Here is a 19,111-nt window from a genome sequence, read left to right on the forward strand (position 1 = left end):
AGGGTATTCCACTCCTTAGCTGCGAGAATGCGGAAAGATCTGCCTCCAAGTCTGGCTTTTTTTGGGCGCATGATCTTGAGCAAACCTGTTCCCTTCGAGCGAAGGGATCTGGAAGGTTCATAGGGTAAGGCTAAGTCAGACAGATAGGAGGGGGCTCTAAGGTGAATGATTCTGTGACACCAGAGAAGGGCCTTGAATATTATTCTTTTTTTTATGGGTAGCCAATGCAGAGCATCCAAGGAAGGTTTAGAAGGAGCTCTTCGCGGGAGTCGTAGCACAAGGCGTGCTGCTGAATTTTGTAGGACCTGTAACTTCCTAATGTTTTTTTTTGAGGTGCCCAATAGAAGCACATTCCCATAATCAATACGGGATGTGATGAGAGCCTGCGTCATGGTGCGCCTGGAACTCAGAGGAAGAAGATCCAGGGTGCGACGGAGCGTCTTCATCACTCCGAAGCATTTCCCAACTGTTTTTTGGACATGACTGTCAAATGAAAGTTTGGTGTCAATCCAGACACCCAAGTTCTTGGCCTCCTGACTGGGGATGGGTAATGACCCCAGACATGAGGGCCACCAATCCTTGGTCCAGTTGGTGTTGTTCCCACCTATGACGAGTACCTCTGTTTTTGTTCCGTTTAATTTGAGGCAATGCTCGTTCATCCATGTAGCCAACTTGCACATACATGAGTTGAAGTTATCTGCCTCAGAGGAGGGGGATTGAGACAAGGAGATCAAGAGTTGAGTGTCGTCGGCGTAAGAGACAAGCTCTACGCCGAACGATTGGACCACCTCTGCCAAAGGAGACATATATAAGTTGAACAGGGTGGGACTCAGGGCAGAGCCCTGAGGTACCCCCTGTTCTAAGATCAGACTGTCAGAGAGATAGATCCCTCTTTGGACCTGAAAGCTTCTGTTGGTTAAAAAAGCCTTCAGCCAGCCTAGAGCCTCTTTAGTGACTCCCGCTCTGTTTAGACACTGTAGCAGTATAGAATGAGCTACAGTGTCAAACGCGGCACTGAGGTCCAGCATGATCAAGGCCATAGTTTTGCCTTTGTCGGCTCCCTCCCGCAGAGTTTCAGTAGCTCTTAAAAGTGCAGTCTCTGTGGAGAAGCCTGTTCTGAAACCCGATTGTGATGGGTGAAAGGTTTTTTGGGTTTCGAGATGGGTCATTAGTTGGGCGTTGACCACTTTCTCGGCCAGTTTGGCAAGGTAGGGGAGTAAGGAAATTGGGCGGAGATTCTCCAGTATGTCTTGGCTTAGGTTCGGAACTTCGGAAAAGGTTAAGGCACTTCTTCACCAACGTAATACCCCGTGATCAACAAACCCAGGATTTAACAGAGACAATTTTTAAACCTATAAGCACATTCCTACCTCCAGTGTCACACAAGATGTTAGACACTTTTGAAACCCTGGTTAACAAAGATATTCAAAATCTACAATTTTACACCAAAAAACATGACAACCTCACAAAATATGATCGGAACATCATCAAATCATTAGCTAATGATTCTACCATCACCATGCAACCTGCGGACAAAGGGGGAGCAATTGTGGTCATGGACACACAGTATTATCTGCCTAAAGTTTATGCACATGTTGAAGACACCAATACATACATGAAACTGACATATGACTCAACGATGCAACTTCAGGATATGCTCAATAAACTATTGATCGAAGCATATGAAAACGACTGGATTAACAATCAAATCAAGTTATTTCTCACCACCAAGAATCCGCAAAGGCCTAAACTACATAATTCCGAAAATGCAAAAAGATGCCCAAGAGCCACCTTTTCGGCCCATCGTTTCGGGATTTGATCCAGTTGGGAAATTTTTGGATTTCTATTTATAAAACTTTGTCCAGAATTGGAGTACGTACCTTAATGACACTACCCATTTTTTGCAAAATCTCTCTGAACTAGAGATTGATCCACACTCATCAATTCTATTATGTACCATTGATGTGACTGCCCTGTACACATCCATACCACACGCAGCAGGATTGGAAGCTGTTGAATGGGCGCTTCTTCAGTCAGAACACATACTCATGGAAAAAGTCTTCATTTTACAACTGCTCAAATTTTGCCTACATAACATTTACATTGAATGGCAATAACCCTTTTACATACAATTGACGGGTACCTCTATGGGTTTTTTGGGGGCCCCTTCATATGCCAATATTTACATGTCTCAATATAAATATGACAACATCATGTCTCATTCCACTTGCTGGCAAGAAATCCCCCTATATTGTCGGTACATTGACGACATCTTTTTACTTTGGAATGACACAGAACAGTCACTAGTAGCAATGATTAACACCTTGAATGAAACAAATCCACATATTCGTCTGACCTACAATATACAGAAAGAAACAATTCATTTTTTGGATGTCCAGATCCGTAAATCACCCTTCAATCAGTTTGATACATCGGTTTATAATAAGCCTACAGACCGGAATAGTACTTTGGCTTACTCCAGTTTTCACTCTAAGAGTTTGATTAACAACTTGCCATACTCTCAATTCATAAGGATACGGAGAATATGTTCAGACCCTGCCGTCAGTGCAAGTAAACTTGAAGAATACACACAACGCATTTAAGCACGTGGTTACCCGGATGTTATCCTACAGGATTGTCTGAGTAAGGCACCCACTAAACCACGCAATGAATTACTACAAAAACAACACTCACAGGGTGAAAAAAGAATGGTATACGCGTCCAAATACTCTACTGTGTCACAGACCGTTAAAAGGATCATTATCATCGGAGGGAATTATTGCAGCCCGAAGATGAATTCAATGGTTTATTTCAAGAAAAAACACGTTTTGCGTACACCAAAAGAAAGAATTTATGCACCCTGTTAGCCTCTCCTCAAACAATTCAGAACCAAGAAGAACTATTTGGTACTACAAAATACAACAGCTGTGTCCATTGCAACAATGTTATCGTTGGCAACAAACTAACTCACCCCCTGTCAGGTAAAAAGATCAGGCTCAAACACACGAGTGATTGCAACACTTCTAATGTAATTTATTGCATTAAATGCCCTTGTGGGAAAGCTTACGTCGGCAAAACAGAGTGTACACTCAAAGTCCGCATCACGGAACATAAAAGCAAGATTAGAACAAAAAGTACAACATCCAGTATAGCCACTCATTGGGATGAAGCCAAACATACTACATCTCAATTACAATTCCAAATTATTGAGCGATTGAACTTTAGACCAGGTATGGACATTACTAAGATTTTGCTCCGAAGAGAAATCTTTTGGATCAAAACATTACATATGATGTTTCCCACAGGTATTAATGACCAACTCGACATGAGTTGTTTTTTATGACAGTCTATCTTCTTACTTTGTGTATAAACTGCATTTGGTTGTCCATCAAGATGCACACTAATGGTGGAGGATACTTGCTATGGTTTGCATAGTTTGCACTGCACATTTCTCTTTCACCCACACACCATTTTGACCCCCGTTTTTAATCTGGTAATTATTTTCCTATCTTGTTTTTCCATTTTACATATTTTTCCCTCTCTTTTATATGTTCCCTCTTGGTCTTTTTCGGTACCTTCATGGTCTTTGATATATTTTCGTCATCAGCACATCTTTCAGATAACATTTCTTATTTGGGACCTTTAACTTTGGCACTACCTCAGCGATTCTATACTTCGGGCAGGGATTTCCCTGACCCCTGGCACATCATTACTCTTAGTATCATCTACCAGTATCAGGCATTGTTTATTCGCATCTCTGGACACCTTTCGATATTGTTTTTTCGAAGCATTCCGTTTTTTTTCAGTATTGCATGTGCATTGTATATTATTATGCTTACATTTTTTATGACCACTGTGCAATTTGTGTTCTCTCGCATTATCTACTTTTTTTCCATCTATTCTTTTTACTTGTTCGAGCTCCTTTTCAAGATGGCCCCCACGGATTCCCCCGCTCAGTCCTCTCTCTAGCTTCCCTGCGCACATTATCATGGAGTCCGCGAGTGACTCCGCTCTGTTCAGTTCTCAGCTGTTAGCAGTTTTTCAAAGCGTTTGGCCGCGTTCAAGAAGTTCTAAAGTAAGCACCACCTGAGAATGAACTATTGTGTTCAAATTTCTCAGTTCCTTGTTTCTTTCATACCATGGTTATCTGTTTCTAGATACTCGTTATCCGACTGCAGCATTACTACATGATATTGAGCTCCAGGCACCCGCGCCCTTGTAATAGGGGTGAGTGTTCATTCCCTTTCTTGTGTTCACTACCATCTTTTTGTCTACAGAGAACAGTGGTTTACCTTTTTTCACTTGTCCTGTTTCAGCCCCTTAATTTCACCCTTCTCGAGCTACAACGAAGGAAACTTGCATTTCCCCCTAGGTGAGCATAGACTCTTTCACTACCTGCGGGACATCCACAGTTTGTATGAGCTTTTCTTTTCTCACAACGTTATTTTTTTCATTGCAGCATCGGAGTTGGACTTCCTCAAATTCTGATGCCTAGAGCCCAATTACGTACTTCCTGATATAATTATTCAGTTTACTCTTGCGTTTTGTATACCTTGGTTGTTCCGTTGCACACCACGTGTGATTTTAAGATAGTATACAAAAAATCCTTTTAGTCACATGTCTCTCATGCTGTTCACCTATCTGGTCTTACATTTCTCTTTACTTCACTAATCACACATGGGTGAACATGTTTTAATACACCATATGTTAGTTTGACACTGATGGACACCCTTGAATTCATGCATCTCTATGAACTTATGTAATTGCACCAACGTGGTGTCCTTAATAATCAGTCAGCAAGTTCATTTGTCATTGTAACATAGATGTTTTTGTTCACAGGTTGTCCCTGACGAAGGGACGCCCAGTCCCGAAATGCATTGGGCTTTCTTTTAAGCATTTTTTATATTATATCATGTGTTGTTCATGATGTAATGACTACACGTTATGATTTCCAAGGGATACAATGTATATCTGAGTAAACTACCAGATTTTCCTGACATGACTATGATGTATAATCATGCATAAGAAGATATAACTTAATACATTATTCATTTTGAAACACTGGTTTATTTTTTCCATTGAATGATTGAAATTTTGAATCATTGACAAGGGTTCTTTAGTAAACCAGAGCACAGTGCACAGTGTATACTACCATGTTGGCTAGTAATCCTTTCCATAGGTAAAAGGTAGGACATGTGCCTTAACTGTGTGGCATGTCCTGGTAGTGACAATCAGCCTATTTGGCTTCTCACTGCTGTGAGACTGCCCTCACATATGTATGAATTGGGGATTCCCTGATATGTGCTTCAGTGGTAATTCCTGACATCAGAAGGGTAGCATGATCAAGTTTGGTATGTTTGGAATAGTGGTAATAAATGCTGCTTATTGGTGTTAGCGGTTTTATTATTACTCTTTTATGAGAGCCACTTTTAGAATTAGGCATTTCTGGGTGCTATGTGTCTTTGTGCCTGCCTGATGTATATTGACCGTCTGGTTCTGACTGACAGGGGGAGAGTGGATGTGCATTCCCTCCAACCAGTCCTGGGGGGGTTGAGGTGTGTCCTGGGTGAGTCAGCACTAGGATGAATAGGCCTGGACTGCATTTGGAGTGGTGGGAGGAGTAGCACCTGCACCTGAATAAGGCTGTGCCCACCTTCCACAGTGATGGCTCTGCCCCCCTGTAGTGTGTCTGGAGCCAGGACTCACACTGACAATGGAAGTTGTTGTGCACTTGCAAAGTGCCCCCCAGAATTGGTTTGGACTGGGCTCAGAGCCCTGGGCCACTGGAGAACAAAGACACCTGCTAATATAAGTACTGGGGCTGTGAACACATGTGAGTTGAGCTTGCTGGGACCTGGATCTGAGGTACACACTGCCAGGAAGGACAGCCATGGGATTCCGCTACTGCCTGCTGGGAGGCCCTGCGTGATGGCCTGCCTGTGCCCAGATCTGCCCTTGTGGATTCCTGGAGAAGAGAGCTGCCTGTTCTCTGTTTGTGTCTTCAAGTGGGAGACAGGCTGAGCACTGTTGATTCAGTTTTTTTGCCCTGTACTCCAGCACATGGTGAGCGCTCTCCTTCTGGTGCCCTGAAGTGCCCGGGAGGGGTGTTGCGGCAGGAGCAGCGCCTCGGGCGATCCAGTATTTCTGTGGCCGGTGTAGTTGAGCCCTGATATGGGCGCATGTGGCATTTTCATTGCGTTTGCGTGCAACATCCTGAACTGAGCCCAAGGTGTGAGCTCAAGCTCCCAAGCGCGCCGTGAAGAGGAAGCCAATAGAGACTTCACTCCATATTCACTATGGGGCCGGAAGACAGGCGGAGGAATCCTGGTCGTTGGCGGGGCTCCCTTAAGGAAGAGGAGAGCCCTGTGCATTTTCTGAGCCTGGCTCTGGGAGGGGCCCAGCGGACCGCCACCTGAGAGAGGGAGAAGAGCCTCGAGGGCTCCCATCCAGTGTGGGGCACCAGAGGCCAGCGAGAGGGGTAAAAATGTCACTCTGTGCTTTGTTCTCAGCTGGCGAGACCCGACCGAAGTCTCCCTGTGCAGGAAGAAGGTGAGCGGCAAGGATGGCACAGCGAGTTGGCGGGCCGCTCCCAACAATAATACTGGTGCCATGGAGTGCCTTGGGACCGGAGTTCCTTTGGTCAGAGGCACCCCTTTCAAGGAAGAAAGGCCACACTGTTATTCCCCGGCACGAGGGGCCATTGGCAGACCCCACTCAGGTGCTTTCGTAGCACCAACTTAATTCCTGTATTTCCGATATTGTTGCACTTGCGCCGCATGGTCACGTGCAGCTGGGCGCTGAAGAGTTTTTGGGACATTTTGGAGTGGCTTCACGGGGCGAGCCCAGTAGAGGCCCCGGTTTCAGAAGTTGCCTTACATGTCCTGGCTGCACCTGGGAGGATAGTTTGGAGGCTTTGTGTTGGCAAAGGGGTCAAGGGGATCACCACCACCCTTACGGGGGAGTGCCTCTGCACGGCCAAGAGGGTTCCTGGTAATTGCAGAGTTCCTGGATTGTCCGGCTAATTGATCATGTATAGTATGTCTACGGTGGCCGTGATATATTTATGATATATGCCCTACTTCAGGTCTAAGGTACCATGATGATTAAATCCATAACGTTCAACGCTAAGTACCGTTATTATGTTTATGACTGATGCTTTGTGCTAAATGCAATCCTACCAGTTATTATTGGTGACCCTAACTAACTGTAATGTTTATGACAGTGGCCCCATTGGCCAAAAAAGTTTTATGTAAATCCCTGTAAAATCATGACAAGTGCCTAGTGGCACAGTGATATATATGTGATTGTGTACTAATGTGTTTTTATGGATAATACGAAGGCTACTTTTATATAACCTTGTGTGGAGTTTCTTGTGTGGTGTGCCGTGTGTGTAGCTGCTGTGTGAGTGTGTTGTGAAACACTTTACACATTGCCTCTCAGATAGGCCTGACTGCTCTGCCCAAGCTACCAAGGGGGTGAGCAGGGGTTATCTTCAGGGTGTAACTCCCTTAACCTGACTAGAGTGGCGGGTTCTGCCTGCCTTAGGTGCATAACCAAGACAACAAAAAACCCCATTTTTAACAACCTCACACTTACATAATCTTCACTAGCTGCCTGTCTTTAAGATTTCTCTCTACTGGGTTCTTACTCATACCTTATACAAGCTTTATATATACTTTACCTTTCTTACTTTAGAAGTTGCATACATGTTTATGTTCCTTACAGACAACTTCACCGGGGTGTGGCTTCATTGGGCTGATTGAGGTGTTATCCCCCTAATAAAAGTATTTTAAAGTAAAGAGTTGGGTACTAACTCTATGGTGTCTGAGGTCTCTGTTGGAAAACACACACACAATCTCTCCCCCATCTGTTTTGAAGGTCACTGAGAATGTTGTTTGTTTTACAGAGTATTGTGGCCCAGATTTACAAAGGGCATGCGGTGTACTTGCGTCACACAAGGTGAGGCAAGGGCAACACAAGTCCTTAAGTGAGATTTACTATGCCATGCAGCGTCACCTTACCTGGCATAGTAAATCTTGAGTAGTGCATGGCCACACATGTTGCTGCCTTGCAGTACTCTGCCCTAGGAAGGTGTTCCATGGGTGGAGAGTGTGTGTTCCTATGCATCGATCCATGGTTTTAGGTGCATCCCAACAATAGTAAACCTGGGAATGCATTGAAATGCTTCGCCTTCCCAGATGAGGCGTTATAAGGAGAAATACGTTTATTTCTCCTTTTTTTTCTCTATCTACTTGTGCTGAAAAAGACTCAGAGGATTGTTTTTTTGCAAGAAATTCTCCCTTCCTGCACAAAAAACAATCCTTCCTTCAATGCAGACATTCTTGCGCCGTGGTGCATTGGTGCCTGTGTAGGTATTTGACATTTACTACTGTACCAGCATAGAGGGAGAACAGGAATGTGCTATATCTTAGTAGATATGGCACCTTCCTCCCGTCTCCATTTGACGCACGGCTGAACAGCAAGTGGGCTTGCTGCGTTGTGCTGGGTCAAATGCTAGTAAATCTGCCCATTCTTCCAGCTACTTAGTGCCTGTATGACATCACACCAATTCAGAATTCGGAAGGTACATGTTGTGGGCATCGCTTTTAAATACAGAGTCCATATGTGGCGTTTCAATTGTTTGCAACCATAATCCAATCGCAAAATATTGAAAAGTTACAGACTCACAAGGTGGGCTATTCACAATAGGGAAGATTTCTTCTTGGCAATCTGTCTCCTTTATAAATGTAAACAAAAATTTGTTGGAGAGTGGGCAGTGGTACATGAGAGCACTGTCAACTCTCAAATAAACAGCAGCATTAAAAAGAAGTTTACTTAACTTAAAGGTGATCACAGACATGGTGGACTGTAGACCCTATAAAGTCACAATCCTAGTGATTGTCACCAATTGAGTGAGCTGCCATCTGCAACCTACATCACTGGTATTCAAGAAGTAGGTTGGATTACAGCCCACCCCAAATAGGGATTTTACAAACCGAAATATTAGTACATAGGTCGGTTTTATATTGGTTGCAAATCGCAGCCAGTTTTTTATGAACACTTTTTCGTACATCTGATTCTAAATTCTTTAAATCTTGCCCATAATTGGATAATGTGGGGTATACAGAGAGTACATGGAAAGTTTTCTTTGCTGACAATCACTTTTGCCTATTCTTTTTCAGAAAGTTCTGATAATTTGACAGGGAGACAAGTGGTGGACAGGCTATCCCAGCCCTCTCTTTCTGAGATATCTAATGCAACAACTTGTTCCCATTTCTTTTTCATTGTTTTGGTTATTTTTGTCCACTCTAGAATTGATTTGTCCTTTGTAGCATGATTCCAATATTGTAGATGGTTCAGCTACTGAAGAGAAATTAGGGCCTTCAAAACCCCTTGACTTTACTTTTCCCGTGCTTGCCTTAATAGGCTTAGGTCTTGTGGCTTTGTTAAAGATTCTTTGTTTTATTTCTCTTTTAGCCTGGGATTGCAAACCTCCTTTTTATAATACATGGGGCCAGCTTACCCCTCTGAGGAAATTAGTTGGTTGGAGACTGGTGGGTTTGTGAAACTAGGGACTTAGATGAAAGTATTTGAAGAGAGAGTAGGTCCACATCTTTACCGTGGATATATTAATGGTGGTTGTAAATGAAAAACAGCGATGATGTTTAGAAAGTCACTGTTGGTGCTTTGAAAATCAATTGCTAATGCCCACCCATTGCTTTTGAAACCAATTGCCAATGTCTGATCAATACAGCAGATAGATGTGGTGCTGCACATTTTCTGTAATGGGATAACCCCCAATTGAGAGAAGTGGGGCCAGATGTACGACCAGTGTAAATTGTGACTCACAGTTTGCGATTGATTGCAAGTTGCAAATTTCGAGTCACAATTTACAATGTACAACAGTGTCAGAGACAGTGATTGCGATTTCCAATGGGGTCACAAAATGCGATGCTCATGAATATTAATGAGGCACTCGCATTTTGCGATACCATTAAGAATGGCAGGCCCTCCCAGGTATGGTGCCCTGCTGAACTCAGCAGACCTCCATGTCTGGGACTGCTTTTAAATAAAGCAGGTTTTTTAAAAAAAATGCAACCAGTGTTCCTTAAAGGATAATGGGATGCATTTTTTTTTTTTAATGAAATGTTTTTGTTTCTTTTTTTAAGGGCAGGTAGTGGTCTCTGGGACCACTGCCTGGCCATAAAAAATATTTTCCACTGCATTTGCAAAGGGGAAGTGGTCCCCCGGGGATCCCTTCCGATGTGCGACTGCATTACCACCCTCCTGAAGAGGGTGGTGAACTGCGAGTGTTTTGCGACTGCAATTGCAGTCGCAGAAAAATCTTAGACGGCTTAGGGGCTCGCTCTTAGGAAGGGAACACCCCTTCCAGATAGCGAGTCGCAAAACACTACTTTGCGAGTCTCAAAATAGTGTTAGTACATGGCCAAGAGGATTTTTGCATGCGCAAACAGGTCGCAACCCCGTTTGAGCATGCAAAATTCCGTTGTATACTGGCCCGTGGTGTTAGAGTTGGCCTCATCTCTCCTGAGGCTGCCAAATACCTTTACCTTATTAGTGAATAAGGAGATCCATGTGGATCCCTGAATGGCATGTTCCAAGAGCACCAGCACAGGAGAAGGAGGAAATTAGAGCACAGGACATTGGGAAAACCCAAGGGTCTAGTGTCGATGAACTGCAGGCATCTAGTCAAATCCCTCTCAGTGACATGGACAGAGCATGGACAACTTTCCACATATCGCTCATGTATCCTCAATCCAGAAAGCTATATCGCACTGCTCCAGCTTCATGTAATTGTCATGTAGCTTTCCCCCTCCCGTGACTTCTAACGCCATCCTGCGGCGTCCTGCTGCCATGCTGCTGGGGGTGTTGCTGTAGAGAAGCAGAAAACAACTGACAATACACTAGGTAGTATCTGTCTTTGTTACATCGTTTATGGGGCGGTGTCCCATCCCAAAACCAATGGCACAGCCCTATACAGTCTCTTCAATTACATCCAATACATTATACTCCATTTTTCACATTGTACTCATGTTTAATCCAGTCTTTCACATTGTGCCCGTTTTTGCCACACGCAAGGTGATGCTATTTTCAAAGGTTTCCTATGTTCAAGTTGTGTCCATCTGGACCTCTCCTCAAGAACACGTACAGACGCATTGTTTCTCCAAAGCAGTTTATTAAACCCAATGCATTTCGGGCTACTGGGGCCCTTCTTCAGGGCTAACTACAAGCAACAAGGAAACTTTATTATTCCAATGTGTATACAAAACAATATTCCAAATATGCATATCGTTTTTACTGCACCCCAATCGCCTGTGACTGTCTAGTATGTCACTCAATTGCAGTGGGCTGACGCCCCATTTATCTTTACCAGGAGCCTTTAGCACAGCGTGATCCCATCTCTTTACTCTTGCTCAAAACTTTCATGTGACTCTACAGGTGGCTCCCGCTCATTAACAACAATGCCTGAACACCCCCACTATTCCTCTTACACTGCTCCTTTACTGTCTTTGTGCCGGACAGGCCCAGATGTACTTCATGAAAGGCATGACCACTGGTGCTTGCATCCTCAAAATTGTTTTTTCCAGGTATTGAATAGAATTGTCTAATACAAGTTTAGTATCAGGACCATATACTTCTACTATATAACTGGCCTACTTAGTTCCACTGAAAAAGGATACAAAGAGAATTTCAGTTTAATGCTTAAGAGCACTTAGGGCCAGATGTACAAACCGTTTGCAATTTGATAATCAGTCACAAATATGTTAGCGACTGTTAAAAGGTAAGTATTGAATGCATCAGTGTGGTTTTCAACTCCAATCACAAAAATAGTGGACCGAACCTTACCAACTCGCCATTGTTACGACTGGCATTTGTGATTACCTATTACCGATTTGCATTCCTTATTTTGGAATGTACTATTGGTTTGCTAATTGCGAAAGGTTTGAAAAACCTGTCTTTTGCACTCACAAACTATCATCAAGAGGAAGCAGGTGGTAATCAGGTATCAAGTGGAAACTTAGCCTTTTTCCAAAAAGGCTGCTCTTTATGGTATAGCGAGGAGGTTGAGGCTGTTTGCTCCACACCACTACAGGAGAAGGCAAAGACAGGTGTACATTTTCAAAAGCAAGGTGAATATGTTTCAGCAGACCGAAATGGATATATATATATATATAGAAGGTATAGGCTCAGGAACACTGTTATGTTAAATTTAATTGCTGAGTTAGACCCTGTTTTGTGTAGGGATATATCGGAGTGTTCCTATATCAACCCACATTCAATATGTTCCACCTACATCTTTTAGCCTAAGGAAGCTATCTTGGGGTTGTTGATATGGCATGAGGGGTTTCCCAAAGTACTCTTTCAGGTTTGTTTGTTGTTTTTTTTTACATTTTTAAGATGCTATGCTGCCAAGCAATAACAAACATATTTTTCCCACCTCACAAAAAGACTTGCAGCTTAACAAAATGTGCTTTTTTCATGTTGTACATCTCCCACGGGTTATAGGCTGTGTGGCTGGGACACATTTCTTAATTTGCCTTCCTGGTGCTACTGAATGTTTGTATAGGAATCAGAAGAGCCAGCGCTCCCTAAACATTCAAATAGATTGCAATGCTGGTTCTTTAATTAATGAGACTATGGCTCAATTTTCCGGTTCTGGGTTCCACCTATGACTACTAAATCTTTTGGTACTGTGCTCTATACAATCGATTTGCAGAAATAGACTTTGGAAATCATTTTCCTGTAGGTATTTCTAAATTTAAATATCACAGTGTGTGCTAAGCTGCACAATATAGCTACGTGTAAGGGACTTCCAATGCATCCTGAGCAGAGCCTTTCTGATTAAGTGGAAGACCACCCATGCTAACATATCCCAAGATCACAGCAGATGAAAAGTAGAGATGAAGTTACATTACCAACACTTATTTCTAACGTAAGTGTATTTTAAAGAAACCATCAAATGTATAATGCGATAGTGGCAGGGGCAGTGTCACAAAGTGCATTTCCCAGGTTCTTTAACAAGTCTCTGGATACCATGGTTAGCAGAGTAAACCACCGCATATCTTTTCCAAATATTCCCCAATATTAGACACAGACCAAATTTATGTTTTCCGGGTAGCATAATTCCCCAACATTATTGGCTGTGGTGATGGCCCACATATTGCCATATGTCCCCCTCAGCTAATTAATTAATCTACAGAAATAGGAAAAGCTCACACTCAATCAATGTATAGGTAGATTGTGATGCATCATGAATTATAAAAGACCTTGTTACTAGATGCCCAGGCCGCACCCATGCCTCCTTCATGTTCCACCGCAGTGGAATACATAACCAACTGTCTCAGGGTTAATGTGGGGTGGCTTTTTACTTGGTAAAAAAGTGTTGACTCAATGTATACAGTGGCCAAAACTGTTTGTGTAATGTGATCTAATGGTTTCTCCTTCTCATGTGCTTTAAGGAGACAGTGTATTTGACTTGCTTCCTTGAATACTGACACCATACTTAATTCAGAGAACCAGACGTGAAAGGCAGTCCAACAGGGCACATAAGACAAAACGGTCCATCATAGAACAGACCTTTGGCATACTGAAGTCTAGGTTCCCCTGCCGCCACAAAACTGGTGGAGCACTAATTTACAGATCTGAGACGTGTTGTAAAATCATCGCCATATGTGCCGTTCTATACAATATCACCATGAGGAAGAGTCTGCACAACATCACCATAAAGCCTGAATCTGACTCAGATGAGGAATTACCACCACTACAGGTGCAGCAGAATGGGACTCATGCAGCAGAAGGTTGTGCATGACTCAGAGATTACCAACAACTATTTTTGAGGTAAGAATGTATACAACACATAAGAAATTGACATCATACATGATGTTAATGCATGGTGCATAGCTGAAAAATCACCTTTTATTCAGGTTGTGACAATAACGTATCTCTCCTAAATCAACTGTATCCATTGGGGATGTAACATTGTTTCAACAAAGCCCCAAAGTATGTAATGACTCCATGGCAGCAATCCATTGGTCTTGCCCTTTCTGCAATTGCTGCATTGACCTTGACATGCTTTGCATATGCCTATTAACAGTCTTGATTTGTTTGGTTTGCAGGCACTGTTCTGAAATTATGGAGTTCTCCAGACCACCAAACACAGGAGCACTGTGTACCATGTCATCTGACACAATGTCATTGTGGACTGTTGCTGGTTGGACTCTACAGTGTCTGTGTGTCCCTGCTTTGGGATTGTCCCTCATCACTGTCTACAAAGTATGGTAGTGGTGCAACGGTTACTCTCCTAGAATTTGGAGTTGGAGTATTGGGCATAGGAGTTGCTGCTGTGCTGTTCTCTATTTCCATGTGTGTGTCAGTAGATTCTTGAGCCTCAATTGTTTCTGGCACGTCCTGGGTATGATCTGTGTCAATGCATGTATATAATTAGTGAAAATAAATGCTTAATATTTGTTCAAAATATTGTCGTACCTGTGATTCATGTGTTTGCAATGTGTTTATGATGTACTGATATGTGTAGGTTAGTCATCAGCACACAATACAGCATGCAACTTTGGTGTACTACAACTCCCATGATGCATTTCCAAGGTACAGCATGCAACAAAATTGAGTTTGTTTGCTGTGATGTTTTACTTGAGGACTTACAAACATTATGGTATGTTATGCAAGTAAAGGAGAGGTGACTTACCCTGGCTGGTGCCTGCATTATTGGAGGTGTCAATGTCTGACGCCCACACCACACTTTTGAATGTGCAGAAATAACTATTAGTTGAATCCCCTGTTACCTACATCTCATTTTGCGATTCCATAACAGCGATTTCTATGATATACACTATTTGGAAATCGCAAACCTAACTTTTGTACATATAGGACTCAATTTTCCTGTTAAATGCATTTAGGTACTATCTGCCCTCAGAGATATTAAGCATAATTGGTTTGATCAGAAGATATTCCCAGAGCTCTTCTAAACTGATAGGTAATTGTCATTTCCAATTGATGAATCTTAAATTCATCTCTTCAATATTTAGAACATCGGGCTATTTACTGCTATATTTCCTTTTTTAATTCCCTCTGTTTCTTTGTTGTGTTTCCGGTAACTGTTGCACATTCCCTGCCATGCGCCAGGACGCCCCTTAGCTGGGGCAGCTGTGCGCAATACAAATGTGCATAACATAACATAACATAACATAACATAACATTATTCCTCATGCAACCATTTAAGCATAATTAACCGTGGATGATGGTCGCTTTCTTTTCTATACCCATTCTTAAAGTTCTGTCATTTAGCAAAATCTGTGATGTGCACGTAAAATAGATCGGTGACCAGCTGACTGATAAGTGTGATTTGCTGGTTGGTCAGCAGAAAACCTCTTGTTTAAAAAACAGAATCCTAAATCATCAAAAAAACATCCAACATATTTAACAGACGAGCACTATAAATTCGAAATGCCCAAAAACCTGTTTTCAGAATCCTCATCTGCTGTAAAAGTGTGTTCATGTAAAAAAATGTTTTGCATTAAAATCAGCAGTGATAATGATCATTGCATGTTTGAAAACTTCTATTTGATCTCCTAAAAGAGACAGAAAAGAAGAAACACTAAAAATATCTTTTAGTAAAGGAGCTGAGAAATATATATGAATAATCATAAGTCCGGAATGATCTACAAGCTCCATCAACACACTCAATATGTAAGGAGATTTAAATAACACATCTGAATATTTGAGCTTTAAGTTAAGGTTGATTAGGGTAAGTAACCCTCCACTAGGCTTGCATATTTTATTCTTGATTTCACTTACTTAAACTCCTCTACATTTAAGATAAAACAAGGATCCGCTCTCCAAGATTCTTGAAGACAGACAATATGGTTAGCAGTTAAAAAATCCACATCACTTTAAATGACGATTTAAGCCGTCAATATTTTAAGAGCAGATATTAATACGGAATGCAGCAACGTTTATAGAAATATTTCCTCCGTGTTCCATCAAACGTACCACCGGACTTCTGAACCAACTGATCTGTAAAACACCTAACCTTCAAATGATCATTGTCTTGTAATGTGTTATTTCTGAATCTTCTATTTCCTGCACCAAAGACATTATTTCCAACTGGCGTAATGTTGTTTCAATCCTCTGTGGTAAACCATTGGTAATTCAGCCGAGTTTCTGCTGGCTGTTCAATCCCATATACCTGCTTGCCAAAATGATACGTCATACACTGGATGAGATGAAAGGCATTTTTGAGTTGCTGGTGCAGCAAGAGGATTGCATACATGACTTTGGAAATATTTCAAAGCCCCAGAGTTTTTCTGCAACTAAGGGATTTGGAAATAATCCAAAAACTTGCAGAATTCTGTCGGTGCACATCATAGATGGAGATGGAATGCTTTCCTGTGTAGGTGCACTTTGAAATAGATATTAAACCCCAGCCTCCTGCAAGGCTAGAAAGTAACCATATTAGAAGACATTAGTTGACCTTACCTGGTGTTATCTGTGAGATTATGCCAGGTACAGAGGTGGCTACTTCTTACTCATTTAAAGATTGAATTGCTTGTATGATTAGTCCAGTAAAATGTGTGTTTATAGTCAAGAAGAAGCAACATGAATTAGTCTTAGCAGTGAAACATTTTGACCTTTTTGGTGAATTAAAACAGTAGAAATTATTAATATTCTTTTGTTGGTATACATATTATAAAGATGAATGTTCAGCTAGTGCAGCTGCTGCTAGGGATGGCACTGGGAGGGACTGCACTTGCTCCAATCTCTCTCAGGAGCTGCATTAACTATGCAGGTTGACAGGGGCCCTGCAAATTTACATTGGAATGCAAACAGCTGCCATCCCTTTCACTAGCTCTGCTGCTGCTAACACATGTGGATCTTCATGTGCGACAGCATGGAGTGCTGAGAACTACAACAGCAGCAGGGGAGGTTTAGTCTGTGATGGGGGTCAGATATTATTGGCTAACCCTTTGCCTCCATTGAAGTGCATGGAAAATAGAATGCAGCCAGTGAAATGGTGAGCTTCCAAAGGGAGGCTTTTCAACAATAGGGATAAATACAAACCACAATCTATATATTCTTTTTTGTTATCACTTGAGCCCTAACAAACTGCCACAGCTGGCTGTAGCTAGATATCACACAAGGTGGGGAAAACAGAAGAGAGAAGTAGATGGTTAAAAAGCCTGATTATCAGTCAAGGAAGATTATTACTGAACATCTCTGTATTTCTATGCACCTTTCAAAACAGTTTTCACTGACATTTTTCTTTTTCCATTCTCAAAGCAGGGGAGCAGCTATAAGGGGAAATGAGGCCAGCCTTTCCCGTGCCCCTGCCAACAGGCCAGGGGTCTTGGCTTTTCAATGTCTTTATAATTTCAGTGTCAAGATGAGAACCACTTTGTTGGAACAAGGCAGGACAGGTTTTCTATATTTCCTCTTGGTGTGGGTGTCAAGTTGACAGACAACATTCCTGTGTGTTGGCCTAGGTTTGTTGTTTATTGGTAATTCACATTCAGATAAGCAACCTATACATTTGTAATACAGAAAGAAAGAACACCAGTAAGACTTGCAACTCGGCATACATTTTCTTAAATATGGACACCTAAACTGCTTACCTATTCAGGAAACTCAGGGAATTGCCACCACTTGGTAGCCATCCATCCCTTTCACAACTGTCCTTCCCTTTCAGTTTCCTGCACCATTTACTTCTCTAGAATGTCCCTTGAAGGAACATCCTGTAGCAGAAAATTAGGGCATACCGATACAGAGAAAACTAAAACATTCCAGATTGTAAGCATATGACCGAATCTTTTTTTAGGTCTCGCGACCTATCGATGCGCGCAAGCGCATCGAGCGGAGCGAGAATTCAAGTGGCCAAAATCCTCGTGAAACCACCAGCTTTTTGCTGGCGGTTTTCATGAAGTTCACGTGAACCACGTGATCAAACACGAACGCGCATCAGCCTCCCTCCCTCCTAATTGCATTTGCCGCACAGCACATCAAAGGGCTTCGCCAGCGTGCGCTCTGCGGCTTCTCGGCTTCTCCTCCCCTAATTAGTCATTTTCGCCGCTCTCCCCACTCGGGCCCCCTCCCCTGCCCGCCGTGTCGCATTTCTCCTCCCCCCTCCTTCTCTGCCTTCCTTTCCCGGCGCACGCATTTGTTAACATTTCTTTCACTGCTTTGAACTCCACTCCAGCACATGCTGTGCTTGTTCTTAGAGTTTCATGTTGTAAGTTTGGTGACGCATCAGTTAGTTGTAATGGTCGGTCTTTTACGTTAAGAATGTTGCAGAATGCAGGTGTTCTCAAACGTGATCTTTGAGACCCTTGCCATACAAATTAAATAATTGCAAAGTATACTTCAAATCACGAAGTAGAAAGTGCTTTTAATAATAAGTCCTTATTTGTGCTTGAACCAGCTTTTACTGTGAAACAAAACCTTGGCTATAAGTTCTTATGCTGGAGCTGAGTAAGGCCCTACAGATTCGGGTTTCATATCTGCCTTTCTTTACACCCCAGCAGTCATAATATCCTGCTTGTTATTGGCAGTGTTTTAACGATGTGTTTATTGCCCTTTTTCGCCCACTATGTGTAATAATCAGAATGGTGAAAGTAAACGCAAAACGTCTTATCAGGAAGAGATAATTAAGTCAGAAGGGAAATGCCCTATTTCATTTTGCTACGCCGGCAACTCCTTTCACTTGCTGTGGCTCCAGCTGGTACCCCCTGGCCCCCGGCCAGCGCCAAGCACCGTTGCCGTCAATCCCGTCACTCCACACCCAGGGGGAGACCGGCACAGGCATGCAGACAGGGCTCCTCTCACTCTCCCACTGCAACACGGCTAACCCCCCCCCGAGCAGGGCAGCTCACAGGGTCGCAAGCCCCTCTCGCCTACAGCAGTGGCTGGCAGTCCTGGGGCTGATTCAACAGCGGCCGCTGCAGCGAACAAAACCGGGGACCGGGACCACACTCTGGCGCCCAACATCCAGTGTCCAGCTCCAGCGCAGACTCACAGGCTCACTTGCGTAGTTTGTGGCAGTATTGGTAAGTCAGAATTTGCTTTTAGTTGGCATTACAGG

General features: G+C 42.8%; 1 long non-coding RNA gene across 1 annotated transcript in view; it reads left to right on the forward strand.

The window, feature by feature from the left end:
- LOC144776472 (uncharacterized) overlaps positions 1 to 14,436 on the forward strand; it is a 40,290-nt gene extending 25,854 nt beyond the window's left edge. The window contains exons 2-3 of the long non-coding RNA XR_013600585.1: positions 13,482 to 13,860; positions 14,139 to 14,436. This is a non-coding gene — a long non-coding RNA (uncharacterized LOC144776472). The remainder of the gene's footprint in view (positions 1 to 13,481; positions 13,861 to 14,138) is intronic.
- Positions 14,437 to 19,111: the final 4,675 nt, after the last annotated feature.

This window comes from Lissotriton helveticus, chromosome 1_1 (genome assembly GCF_964261635.1).
Source record: "Lissotriton helveticus chromosome 1_1, aLisHel1.1, whole genome shotgun sequence".
Taxonomy (NCBI): domain Eukaryota; kingdom Metazoa; phylum Chordata; class Amphibia; order Caudata; family Salamandridae; genus Lissotriton; species Lissotriton helveticus.